Here is a 15,002-nt window from a genome sequence, read left to right as displayed (position 1 = left end):
GATCTGATGTTGACGGAATAGACCACCCACAACCTGATATGGCCTGTATGACACCTGGAAGGGAGGAGAGGGGAGGGGAGAGGAGAGGAGAGGAGAGGAGAGGAGAGGAGATAAAATATGAAGAGCAGCAACTTATGTTCACCCAGAGTAAAATGTGCAAAATATATAGAATCATATGACAAAAGAGAAGGTCAAGGGTGATATAGGTATTAAAGAAAGTCTTCATGCACAAAGATGCTGAAGGAATCATATAGAAAGGACAATGAACAATAAATGAACCAATCAACTAATGGACCACAAATGATTGAGCAGGAGGCTAGAAACTTTGCCTGTGAGTTCTTTGGACAAAGGTGGAATAAGCCTTCATGGATCCTGGAGAGATTTGGGCTTACATTGTGGTAATATTTGAATGTGAATATGATTTTTTAAGTGTACATCTAATTACTAGTAGGCCATTGTTCAGAAATCACATTGCTGTGGCATTTTTGTTGATTTTGCTAGCACAATGATGAGTACAAAGTAGACACAATCAATAAATATCAATGTCAAGGAATAGCCATTTTTGGATACCAATAAATCTGCTTTGGATTGCTTAATGATGCTGATATTTTACAACTGTTAACAAAGTTAATAATTATTAAGATTAAGGGAAGTAGCTGAGTTACAGTGGAAAGAGTACTATATATGGAGTCTGAAGCACTGGGTTCCAAACCTGGCTCTAGTCCTCACCAGCTGTGTGACCTTGGTCAAGTCCCTTCCCCTCTCTGGATCTCAATTTCCTCATCTATAAAATGAAAGAGTTGTACCAGATAGCCTCTAGGGTTCCTTTTAGTTCTAGACCTATGATTCTATGCCCTCTAAGATAGCTTAGAGGAATGAAAGGCTAATATCTTAAGCTTGTTTTTGTTGCTATCCAGGTCCACAATCACACCAGTGCAACCAAGGAGGGGTTAGGTGGGTGGAGGAGAGGACATGGCTAAGCTGCTGTCACTGTCAAAGAATATTGTCTTTGGTGGAGAAGTTGCTTAAAACAACATGTTAAGATGCTCATGACTTTTTGTTTTTGTTGTTGTTGTTGAGTTGTTCGGTCATATCTGACTCTTCATGTCTCCATGGACCATAGCACCCCAGGCCCTTCTACCCTCCAGTATCTCATGAAGTCTGTCCAAGATCATGTTCATTGCTTCCATGACACTGTCCCTCCATCTCATCCTCTGCCATCCCCTTCTCCCTTTGCCTTCAATCTTTCCCAACTTCGGGGTCTCTTCCAATGAGTCCCGTCTTCTCATCATGTGACAAAAGTTTTGAAGCTTCAGCTTAAAGTCAGTATTTGACTTTCCAGTGAATAGCCCAAATTAATTTCTTTAAATATGACTGATTTGATCTCCTGGCTATCCAAGGGACTCTTAAAAGTCTTCTTCAGGGGCGGCCAGGTAGCACAGTGAGTAAGAGCACCGGCTCCAGTGTTGAGAAGACCTGGAGATCGAATCCCGGGCTCAGACACTTAGCACCCACCCAGAAACACCTGGCCGTGTAACCTTGAGCAAGTTACTTAACCCCAATGCACCGGCTCCAGTGTTGGGACGACCTGGAGATCGAATCCCGGGCTCAGACACTCAGCGCCACACCCAGAGATAACTGGCCGTGTCACCTTGAGCAAGTTACTTAACCCCAATTGCTTTAAAAAAAAAAGTCTTCTTCAGCACCACAATTCAAAAGCATTGATTCCATAGCACTCAGCTTTTCTTATAGTCCAGCTCTCACAGCCATACATTGCTACTTGAAAAACCATAGCTTTGACTATATGTACCTTTCTCAGCAAGTGAATCTCTGCTTTTTAGTATACTGCCAAGATTTGCCATAGCTTTCCTTCAAAGGAGCAGGTGTCTTTTAATTTCACAGCTGTAGTCACATCTGCAGCGATCTTAGAGTCCAATAGAAAATCTGACACTGCTTCCATTTCTTCTCCTTCTATTTGCCAGAAGGTGATGTGACCAGTTGCCAAGATCTCACTTTTTCCAATGTTAAGCTTCAAGCCAGCTTTTACCCTTTCCTCTTTTACCCTCATCAAGAGGTTTCTTAATTCCTCTTCACTTTCTGTTATCAGAGTGGTTTCTTCTACATATCTGAGATTGTTCATATTTTCCCCTGAAACATGATACTCAGTTTTGCTGGGTAGGTGATTCTTGGTTTTTATCCCAGCTCCTTTGACATCCAGAATATCATATTCCAAGCCCTTTGGTCCCTCAGTGTAGAAGCTGCCAGATCCTGTGTTATCCTGATTGTGTTTCCACAATATTCAAATTGTTTCTTCCTGGCTGCTTGTAATATTTTCTCCTTGATCTGGGAATTCCAGAACCTGGCTATAATATTCCTAGGAGTTTTCTTTTGGGGATCTTTTTTAGGAAGTGATTGGTGGATTCTTTCAACCTCTATTTTGCCCTCTGGTTCTAAAACATCAGGGCAATTTTCCTTGAGAATTTCTTGGAGGATGATTTCTAGGTTCTTTTTTTGATCATGGCTTTCAGGTAGTCCAATAATTTTTAAATTATCTCTCCTGGATCTATTTTCCAGGTCAGTGGTTTTTCCCATGAGATATTTCACATTGCCTTCTACTTTTTCATTTATTTGGATCTGTTTAATAGTATCTTGATTCTCATAAAGTCACTAGCTTCCATTTGCTCCATTCTAATTCTGAAGGAGTGATTCTCTTCAGTTAGCTTTTGAGATTCTTTTTCCATCTGGCAAGTTTGGCTTTTTAAGGCATTCTTCTCCACATTGGCTTTTTGAACTTCTTTTGCCATTTGAGTTAGTCTATTTTTAAGGTATTATTTTCTTCAGTCAGGTTGTTGACTCTCATTTTGTAGTTTTCTTGCATCATTCTCATTTCTCTCCCCAATTTTTCCTCCATTTCTCTTATTTGGTTTTCAAAATCCTTCTTAAGGTCCTCTATGGCCTGTAACCAGCTCGTATTTTTCTTGGAAGCTTTTGGTGCAGGATTTCTGATTTTGCTGTCTTCCTCCTGTTCCATGCTTTGATCCTTTATGTTCCCAATATAGGAGTGTAAATTTGGGTTGCTCTGCTTGCTTTGCTTCCCTCGTTTGCTCATGTTGCCACTCAATTACTTGACTTTTGGGCTTTTTGCCACAGTAGGACAGTGCTACCAGACAGGGGAACTTCATCCCAATTCCTGGGATTTTCTCAGCTGCTGAAGGTATTAGTTGGGTGCCCTCTCTGACGTAAACTTATCTTTTCCAATCCAGTGGCCACTGTTGTGTTTTCCAAATTTGTTGGCATATTGAATGCAGCACTTTAACAGCATCATCTTTTAGGGTTTTAAATAGCTCAACTAGAATTCTATCACCTCCACTAATCTTATTGTTAGCAATGCTTTATAAGGCCCACTTGATTTCATTTTCCAAGATATCTGGCTATAAATCAATAACCATACCATTGTGGTTATTAGTAATGTTAAGATCTTTCTTGTATAGTTCTTTTGTGTATTCTTGCCACCTCTTCTTAATCATATACTTCTGTTAAATACCTGCCATTTTTGTTTTTTATCGTGTCCATTTTAGCATGAAACATTCCATTTATATCTCTGATTTTCCTGAAGAGATTGCTTTTCTCTCCCATTCTATTGTTTTTCTCTATTTATTGACATTAAGAAAACTTTCTCTCTCCTTGCTATTCTCTGGAATTCTGCATTCATTTGGGTATATCTTTCCCTTTCTCTTTTACCTTTTGCTTTCCTTCTTTCATCAACTATTTCTAAAGCCTCATCAGACAGCCATTTTGCTTTCTTATTCTGTTTTTTCTTTGGAATATTTTTTGTTGTTGCCTCCTCTACAGTATTGTGAACCTCTGTCCATGGTTCTTCAGGCACTCTATCTATCAGATCTAATCCCTTAAATCTATTCATCATCTCAACTTCATATTCATAAGGAATGTTCTATATGGTCTGATGGTTTTCCCTACTTTCTTCAATTAAAGCCTGAATTTTGCAATAAGAAGCTCATGATCTGAGCCACACTTAGCTCCCAGTCTTGTTTTAACTGAGTGTATAGAACTTCTTCACCTTTGGCTGCAAAGCATATAATCAATCTGATTTCAATATTGACCATCTGGTGATGTCCATGTGTAGAGCACCTTTTGGGTTGTTGAAAAAGAGTGTTTGCCATGACCAGTGAGTTATCTTGACAAAACTCTATTAGTCTCCACTCTGCTTCATTTTGTGCCCCAATGCCAAACTTGACTGTTATTCCAGTTATCTTTTCATTTTTTGCTTTAGCATGCCAATCCCCTATGATGAATGTGAAATCATTTTTGGTGTTATTTCTAGAAGATGTTGTAAGTCTTCATAGAACTGATCAACTTTGGCCTCTTTAGTATCATTGGTTGGAGCATATACTTTTATTACTATGATGTTGAATGATTTGCCCTGGATTCAAACAGATATCATTCTATCATTTTTGAGATTATACACCAGTACTGCTTTTCTCACTTTTTTTTTTGCTTTTTGGAGGGGGAAGGCAGGGCAGTTGGGCTTAAGTGACTTGCCCAAGGTCACATGGCTAGTAAGTGTTAAGTGTCTGAGGCTGGATTTGAACTCAGGTCCTCCAGTCCATGCTCTATTCACTGTGCCTCCTAGATGCCCCTTTTCTCACCCTTTTGATGTCTTTGAGGGCTACTCCATTTCTTCTTAGGGATTCTTGCCCACAGCACTCACTATCTATAGTGATCATCTGAATTAAATTCACCCATTACCATCCATTTACATTCACTAACACCCAAAATGTCAATGTTTAATCTTTCCATTTCCTGTTTGATCCCATCCAGCTTACCTTGGTTCATAGATCTTACATTCCAGGTTCCTACTCACTATTGATCTTTGCAGTGTCAGATTTTCCTTTTGTCACCAGATCCATAGGCAGCTAAGCTTCCTTTTGGCTTTGGTTAAGCTGCTTCATTAGTACTGGAGCCACTTATAGTTGTCCTCCCCTCTTCCCCAGTACCATACTGGACACCTTCCAACCTGAGGGGCTCCTCTTTTGATGTTATCTCTTTTATCATTTTAGTATAGTCCATAGGGTTGGGTTTTTTTGTAAAGATATTGTAGTGGTTTGCTATTTCCTTCTCCAGTGGAACAACTTCTGTCAGAACTCTCCACTAAGACCTGTCTGTTTTAGGCCACCCAACATGGCATAGCTCACAGTTTCATTGAGCCACTCAAATCCCTCTGCCATGACAAGGTAGTGACTTTTCCCTAACTTCTCCCCATTCTTCACAATCTATTCCATACTGACATCCCTGGCACTGGAATCCTACTACAAATTCCTTTTTCCACTTCCTGCCAGGCCCATGGATTTGATTACCCCTTTCCTCCCCAGGCTCTGTTTTGATTCAGCATGGTTTCCTATGGAACCATGCCCTCTTTCCTTAAGCAGGTTCTTTCTCATAGCTGTGGTTAGTTAGACCCTAATAACACATACCTATTGCCTCCCTAAGGGAAATGAAACTAATAGTTGGTGTGCAAACTCATTAGGTACCTTGGATCCTGAAGAACAAAGCATTATATTGACTTCTATGGAAGATATTAAAGAAGGATAAAAGAGTCCTTGACCTCCAGAAATTCACAATCATGAGATATGTATGTCTTATTAACTCACAAAAAAATAAAACAATCAGATCATACTATAAGGACAGTAAATATTTGTGTTCTAGAATGGATGGTATGAACTTCAACAAAACCAGCCAAGTGAAAATTGGGTTTAGGACAAAATTTCATACCACATGTCACAATAATCTCCAAATGCATATGTGACCTAAATATCAAAGGTCAAATAATGAACAATATTATTCAGGATATCCATTTTAGTCCCCATCATGAGCTGATAAATATCTACAGACTTAAGTTTGCATCCACACAAATGCTAACTTCCCTTTAGGGAAAGAAAAGCTTGACAAATACATAAAAATTGTCTCCCTGCCCCAAGTCAATCAAAAAGGTTAGGAGTTTTCATAATTAATCAAGGTGAGACGACTGGATATGACATAGCAGTGAATGATCATGAGATTTAGAGCTATAAAGGACATTAGGGATCCTAAAACCCAATTTGAGGAAGGGCATAGAAAAGTTGGAGAACATCAGAAAAGTGAGAAGACCAGAGAACGTGCCATTCAAGGATTTGTTGAATGTTAATTTGTTGATGTTTAACCTAGAGAAGAGAAGACTTAGAGGAGACATGATAGTTTTCTTTAAGTACCTGAAATTGTCATGAGGAAGCCCTGTTCTACTTGGTCCCAAATGGGAGGGAAGAGGAAAAGATGCAGAAAGGCAGATTTCAGTTCATTATAAGGAAAAAACTGTAATGAGTTCCTTGTCACTGGAGATCTTCAAATAGAGGCTGGAATGCCATTTGGTAGAGGTGCTATAGAAGGGATTATTGTTCAAGTATGGGTTGGAATAGATTGCCTCTGAAGAACTTTCCAATCCTATGACTCAGTAATAATTTCTAAAGCTAACCCTCCATCAACCAGCTTACAAGAATTTATTGAGTACCCACTATGTGCAAAGCACTGCTAGACACCATGGTGGATACATAGAAGAATAACACAAAGAGTTTATAATCAAAGAGGGACAATAGGACTTAGACAAATGAAAAAACAGCAAACAATTCAAGGAAGTGTATACCAGTTGCCAGATGAAGGGCACAAAAGGAAGTGTTACAGGAGCTCAGAGATGGAAATGGTTGTAATGAATAGTCTCCTCTCCCTGCCCCCAACAACTAGGCATTTTGCTTACCAGCCTCTTTAAGTGATGTTGGGGAAAAGAGTCAAGGTCATTACAAATGATGTTTGGAAGACAATGTTCAAAAGATAGGGAAAGTTGTTCATTTGTGTCCAACTCTTCATGATCCTATTTGGGGGTTTTCTTGGAAAAGATACCAGAGTGGTTTGCCATTTCCTTCTCCAGCCCATTTTACAGATGAGGAAACTGAGGGGAAAAGGGTTAACTGATTTGTCCAGAGTCACACAGCTAGTAAGTATATGAGACCAGATTTGAACTCAGGAAAATTAGTTTTCTTGACTCCAGGTCTGGCACTCTATCCACTACAGCACCTAACTGCCCAAAAAATGGACCTTTAATTAAGTGTTGTTCAGTCATTATCGAGTCTTTGTGACCCCATTTGGAGTTTTCTTGGCAAAGATACTGGAGTGGTTTGCTATTTCCTTTTCCAGTTCCTTTTACACATAAGGAAACTGAGGCAAACATGATTACATGGCTTGCTAGTAAGTGTCTGAGGCCAGATTTGAACTCAGGAAAATAAGACTTCCTGACTCCAGACCTAGAACTCTATCCACTGTGCCACCCAGCTGCTCAATAGCAATGCCTCAAATCACAGTCCAGGTTATTTCTTGGTGAATTCAAATCATCAGGCTCGGAGGAACTACATCCTAGGGCTCTGAAAGACCAGGTAGAAAAGACAACTGAGCCACCACCATCCGTGATCTTCAAAAGGTAATATAGAACTGAGGAGATACTGCAAGACGATTTGCTACCATTTTCAAAGAAAGAGAAAAGAATAAAACCTGTAAAGTATAGACCAATAAACTTGAGTTTGATTCCTGGACATACTGGAGAATGCAAGAATAAAGGGATGGTTGGCAAAGATCTAGAAAAGAAAATAGTGATCACAGATAGCTATCCCACTCTCAAAAAACAGGTCATGCCAGACCAATCATATTTCTTTTTTTGACAAGATTATTAAGGTCAGGAGAATACAGTAGATATTCTACTGTGTCTGTCCATTTCTTTCATGATTTTCTTGTGGAAAGGATCGAGAGATGTTCACTAGATGATAATACAATGATGTGGATTTGAAACTGATTGCATAGCTGGACTGGAAAGGTAGTCTTTGATAGTACTATATTAGCTTGGGAGGAGGTCTCTAATGGAGGGCTCTAGGGATGAATATTTAGTGCTAGGCTGTTTAGCATTTTTATTAGTGACTTGGATAAAGCCAAAGACTGGCATGCTTATCAGAGTTTCAAATGGCATAAAACTAGAAAAAAACTAACACATTGGATGACAGTCAGGAGCCAAAAAGCTAGACAAGCTAGAGCATGGGGCTGGATTTAATAAGATCAAATTTAGGATAGAGATACATATTGCACTTGTGATTTCATTGATAGAACACAGGTGAGGAAATTCCTAACAATTCAGATTGGTGTCATCTCTGCAACTTAGAGGCAACTAGGTGGTGTATGTAGTATCTAGAGTGCTGGACTTGGAGTCAAGAAGACCCCCTAAGTTCAAATGCAACCTCAGACACTTACTAGCTGTGTGATCCTAGGCAAATTATGTCACCTCCCTCAACCTATTTCCCCACCTGTTAAATGGGGATAAAAATGGCACCTATATCCCAGGATTACTGTGAGGATCAAGTGGAAAAATATATATAATGTGCTGTACAAACCTTAAAGCATGATATAAGTGCTTGCTACTACTAACTAACTCATGATTTTAGGAAGATGAGATTTAATAAGAGTAAATGTAACATCTTACAGTTAGTTGGCTTAAAAGAAATCACATCAGTCCTGAGAGGTAGATAGCACAATAGTAAAAATGCCTGTGATTTGTTCAGGGTGTCCTTTGTTCACCAACCCAAATTGTAACTAACCCCTTTCCATCTCTTTAAGAGTTTCAATAGCAGAAAATGTCATTATCCTAAGACTAGACTAGTAATGATGAGCTTTTTTTCAAATTTAACTAGGCTGATCTTAAGACAAAAGACAAACAGTCACCAGGCCCATACGCAAAGACTTTTCATTTTAGGAAGTCTTGTCAGAGCTCATGGTCCCCCTGACATAGCCTTCAAGAACTCAGGGATACAACACTCCCCCACTCCCCATGTGATAAGGCATCAGAATAGGACTTCAGGGGAGGGTGAGGTAAATAGTACAAATAGCATACCAATTTTACAAATGAGGCAACTGAGGTTCAGAAAGGGGAAGTGACTTGCCCAGGGCTACACAGCTAGTGTCAATGGCAGGATTTAAAACTCAATCTTCCTGAGTCCAGATCCAGTGCTCTTTCCAACACACCATGCTGCCCAGGAACTTTGTTATCCCATTAAAAAGCAGGTTTTACAAAGGTATTGTGAGCTTTGAAAGCTTGGCTTTACTGAATTATGAAGGCAGAGAATGGTAATAGAACCAGCTCTTGCTCAGGCAGGGTTTTCTTTATACTGCTTCTCTGAAATCAGGGCTAGCAAGCATAATTGTTTCAAACTGATCCATTCCCAGATCAGTATGCCTATCTGCAAATAGAGTAGTTTCCACTTTTTGGCTATAACATAAATATCCAATTCATAGGCTTGAAGTATAAAACTTCAGTATTACACATCTGTTTTGGGAAATGACGTAGAATTGTATTTTGTAGTTTGCTGTAGACGGACTTCATTTGTCTTCCTCAGGACTGAAGACTTGCATCTCTTCCCTCATTGTTCAAATTAAGGGAAATCAGTTTGATAAATAGCCATTTGTGCTGTCTCTCCATAGACACAGGGCAGTGTTTAAAACTGTCATGCTAGCAGGAGACTCATTCTGTTCTTCTCAGCTAAACTCCAAATCAAATGACCTGGACGCCATTGAAAAATCATATTCATCATTCATAATAAACATTGGAATTCAATCCAGCATTCAAGTCTCCCAGCCATTCTGACATTGAGGGCCACAGTTTAGTCCAAATGGAAGATGAACCACTCATTTATTGAACTTCAAGCCTTGCTATGGATCCCTGGTCTTTTACATTTACAACAAAGATTTAAGTTTAGGGGTTTTTCACGATCCAGAATCTTTTCTGCTGTTATGTTTTATTGCCGCAAATGACAAAAAAAAGCAAATCTCTGGCAGTGCTGAAAAAACAAACACATACCTCTAACGAAGTCCAACTTTTAAATTAGAGAATCTTGGAGGGGGGCAGTTTACTTGCTTTGGAAACTTTTCCATGCTCTCTCCCTAATTACAGCCTGTACTGTACATTGTTTCCCAGATTTCTCTCTTATCCCTCTAACGAAAGAACCCAATAGCTGTTCTCCCTCCGTGTATATGGGAAGTTTACCTTTTTATAAATTAAGCTGGAGGGATATCCTAGAACAACTGAGGCCAAGAGAAATTCAGAGATTGCATCTGCCAGGAGAATTGTTCTGTAAAACAGAAAAGACCTCTCTCTCCAAGGCAGAGTCTTCGAGTTCTGTTTCTATGATCACATCCATTGGTAAAATTGATCAGGAACCTTTGCAGCTGTGAATATTGATCCATTTTCTTTTTGAAACCCCAAGATAGTTTCCTTAAAGGAGAATGGCCCCTTTGGAAGGAGCTCTGTCCATTGCAGACTCTTTCATGCATGAATTCCAGTTGCAGACCCACCTACAAAGGGCCACTGGTTTGGTTCCATGGAGGAATTACTTGAAACTATGGTTTAAAATAAGTCCCTGAGTTTGCATGGTTTTTAAATATTAGCAAATTGACTGGATTTTTTTTTCATTAAAGTTGGTTACAGAAACAAAAACAAACAAAATCTGATGACAGCTTTTCATTTGCACCATTCTGGGCTCAGAAATATTCATACCAGGTGAAGGTGACAATAATTTTCCCCTGGGCAAGACTTCCTTAAGCATTCCAGGAGCTAAGATTGGTATAATGATAAAACACTGACCATGGGTACTCTAATTAATCATATTTTCCTAGTTTGCTTCTGTTCCCACAATGTATAACACCTGATTGAATAAATAATAAGCTGACCCTTCATGAAAATGGCAAGCCCCAGAGACAGCACAGAGGAAAAAACATGGTCTCTGCCATTCTTCTGGAAACAGCATTTCTTTTTCAAGCACCCATTTAATTTAAGTTAATTTATCACAACCAGTCTCAGTGCTGTTGCAAGGATGGACTGTAATGTATAGTAACACAGTACAGCTCCAAAGAAAATATTTTTGGTAAAAAAAAAAAATTCTCCCCAGCATGGGGAAATATTTTATTAGATGACACTATTTAATGTTTGTAGGCAGCATTTAAAGTGTAACAACATATGGGGGGGGAAGCAATACAAGGAACCAAAAGCTGGGTCTCTTCTAATTGCTGATTATAAATAGTTAGAAATTTGATGACCCTGGTCTTTTTCATTTCAAATAGGAAAAGTTGCTTTAAAAATCTTTCCATGTGACCCATATTTAAATGTATAAGTAGAAATTTTCAGTGATAATTTATTGTACATCTGTCACAAACGCTTGAGTAAAGCACCTATGTTTCCTCAAAATCTGGAAAAGGTTTGGACATTTTTCCCCATCAAATTTTCTGGGTTAAAAAATATACTAATTAGTTACATATATCATAAAAATTATATGAGACTGTAAGAGCAGCTTGTAAATTGCCTTGCGTTGACTAATATAAGATTCAGAACAGCCAGACCCAGAGCCGGCTCAAAATTAAACTATAAAACACTTTCTCCAGGAAAGCCCATCAGTTCTTTGCTTTTTAAGAGACTTGTCTTCAGCATCTAAAAATAAAAATGACAAAACCGTTTCAGGGACAGGGGTAAAAATTTTGTTTTCGATTGCGATGTGAACGCAGAGAACGAGCTGAGTACAGGACAGCTGTCTGGAAAGCTTACTGCCATCACTGGAAAGAGGAGTTGCCGAGTTATCCCGAGGAAAAATCACAGGCAGTCCAGGCACCAGCTCCAGCGAACGGATTTCGACTTAAAGAAGAATTTACCAGTGACCAAAACAGGGCCGATCTGATTCTGGAAACAAGCTCTCTATTTCAGCCACATGTGAGGGTTGAGGGGGACAGACAAAGTCAATTTCACAGAGTCAACAAATGTGGAAATTCGAACTCTTACGCTGTATTCCTCACAACACAAGAATGCCGAAAAGGAAGCTAATTTAGTCGGAGACAATAGCAAACCCATTTTTCGAAAAGTATTCAAACAACTCTGTAAATGTCCTGTTACTTCCCCCAACGAATTTTTCTATCCTTGGGATCAACAAAAAAAAAAAAGCCAGGAGCATAATGGTTTACCAAAAGTATTCTATTTTGAAAGCTTTTCATAGAAATCTCTTCAACTTTCTCCATCTTCCTTCTTTCTTTCCTCTCCCCACTCTCCCACCCCCAAGATAAACACAAGAATCTGATTTTTATCATTATGGAGAAATACAGAGAAAGACAAATCTTTAATTGAACAGATCAGAGAGACAAACTTGAATTTAAAAGGGATCATAAGGCAAATCTGGGAATGGGGTGGGGAAAGGGGGAGGGTTGAGGGAAGGAGATATGAAATATGTACAATATTTTGAATTTTCTGTAATTAAGAAGGTAATAATCATTTTGTCATTAAAAAAAAACTTTTAATTTTCTGCATTTACATACACAAACTTAAAGCACCCAACCCCCTTCACAGAAATGCCCTCTTGGAACATCAAAACAAACTTTCCCCAAAGTACAAAGGACCAATTGATCACTCTGTGACCTTTCCCAATAACAGCTTTTCAAAAGCGTGGTTATAGCAAGTAAGCGTTAAAATAAAAACCCAACTCCCCAAACTTCATTTAATTTCATTGTCTTCAGCACTTAAAATATCTGAACTTTTTTAATACCCTGGTGCCCCCTTTTGGTGTCTATAGATCAAGGCATTTTTTTTCCAATTAAAACAAACCCAAACATATATACTGTATGTATTAATTCAGAAGACTGCCGTGTTTAACTTGGAAACCGTCAATCTACCCAGCAGACTGTTCATGGTTATTACAGCCATTGTCACCCCTTTACTGTTAACAGTTATTGATCTAAAACATGCGAAAACAAAGCTAATTCTTTGCCAGTGAAAGGAAGGGAGTCACTTTCCCTCCTGAAATTGGCATAGCACTGTCCAAATTCCGACAGTTTTCTTCCTAGTCTTCATGGTAAATAAGTGACCCATTACCTTTGCCACAGTGCACTCAATGGCTAGCTGATGGCTGCATTCAGACGATATTTTTTTGTCCTTGCTACATTTATGCTGTATGTCTGTCTATCACCCTGAAGAAAGAAAGGCGAGAAAGACTGTCTGGAGCCCAACATATTTAGGCATACGGCAAGCCGACCCATTGAGGCATGGCCCCCTAAGCAAGCTTGTCCAAGGGGGCGGGTAGGAGGAGAGAAGAAAGTTTGCATTTTTAACAGTTCCACCCTCCCCCTACCAAATTAAATATCCTTACAACTTTTCATATCTTTGAGCTGGTAATTATGCCACAGAAACAAGTTCTTTCCCCGTTCAACAGCACTGTGTGAAGAAGACAGCTGATTTCCAACAGGGATATTGAATCTTTCCATCTGAAGGACCAATCAAGTGTGAAGTACAGTATAGTTTTAGACTCAATTGAAAGGAAAAAGCTTGACTACTAGTTCATACCATGACAACTTTCATGGATTAGTTCAGACCCTATTCTCCTCCCTGAAAGGATATCACAGCATGAAGACAGTTTTCAATGCACTAAACTTTAATAGCTGAGTGGGGGAGCCAAAGCTTCCCTTTGGTCTCTATAGAAACAGTATAGCCCAAATTTGAGGCCAAATGAAGATCCTTCGGTTTGGGTGCTGTATCTGCTTTTAGAGGTGCCTATTCACAAACAGACTTCAGCCCTTACCAAATTTTCTTTTTCTTTCTTCCTTCCATCCTTTCTTTTTTGTGAGGGGTGGGGGGTGGGGGTGGGGGCCATAAACTAGAGCAGGCAAAACCTACTTGGTCTCCCTTGGAGGCCATTTCCATGACACACAGCAAAACCAGATGTGTGGTAAACAGTGAATGATGCAGGTGGAATCATCTACAAAAACAAAAACTGTTAAATCCACCACAACTACCAAAACCAACAAAAACAAACCAAAAAAACAACCCAACAGATTTCTTCCCTTGTTTTTGCTTGCCATTATTTGGCCTGTTCTTTCTCTCATTCTTACCACAGTGAGCCAGCCACAGACTCAGCCTATCCCTGTGGCTATCCCACAGGGCCCCGCCTTTCTCTCCTCCAGGCATCTCATCCTTTGGGGATTTCCCCCCTAAATGCCCAAGCCTAAAGGCCCAGGGCAGCTTTTGCCACCATGCCTGAGTTGCTCTCTCTCTAACATTCCCACTCAGGAGACTAACAGCAGAAAGAGAGGCTTAGCCACCAATGGATGGACAGACAGTGGCTATGAGCTAGGGAGGCTTAGTTTATATTTTTCAGATAAAACTAGTCAAATGGCACCAAGAGCTTGGTGAAATTCTAATCCTGCAAGCCCTCTGTCTTCCCACTCACCAAAGATGTGGATGGAATAGTTTAAAGCATTGCTTTTCTCCTTTTCTTCTCTTTCTAGCTAAACCACAGCTTAACATCCAGGAGACTGCAGGGGAAGGATACAAGCTGTTTGTCTATGTAAAGCAGAGGTCTCCAACCTTTGTATGAGATGCAGCTTAGCTGCTTTTTACTTCCCCTAAGCCTTGAGATCACTATGGGGAGAGAAAGGCAGGAGGTGCTGCCTGTGAAGCCCCCCAGAGAAGTGAGGGAGGAGTTACTGCCGCCTATGCTCCCCCCTCCTTGCTGACATAACACATCCCTCACTCTATAGTTGCTTCCCCTATCCCAACTGCTGAAGGGGAAAGAAGAGGGAAACTATGGGCTGGGGGAGGGTGCAGACAGGGAGGGCAAGAGGAGGGACTGGCTTTTGTAGGAATCAAGGAGTCTAGAAACACCTTACCACCCATAGGAGCACCCACAGCCAGTGATTCAGTTTGATAAGCATGCTGGGAAGCTTGAGACCTGAGCAGAAAGCTCCATGGGCTCAATCTGAGGCATTTCTAGAGTATACATGTAAAGGTACAAGAATGAGGCCACAGGCCTCACAGTGCCTGCTGATGTTTGAGTGAGAACCAAAGTGACTCTCAGATTTGCACTTTGGAGTCCTACAAGATGGAAAGGACA

This window comes from Petaurus breviceps, unplaced genomic scaffold, assembly GCF_028583685.1.
Source record: "Petaurus breviceps papuanus isolate PSGF00001 unplaced genomic scaffold, PetGlider_PUasm1.0 90881, whole genome shotgun sequence".
NCBI classification, from domain to species: Eukaryota; Metazoa; Chordata; class Mammalia; order Diprotodontia; family Petauridae; genus Petaurus; species Petaurus breviceps.
Note: the sequence above shows the minus strand (reverse complement) of the source record.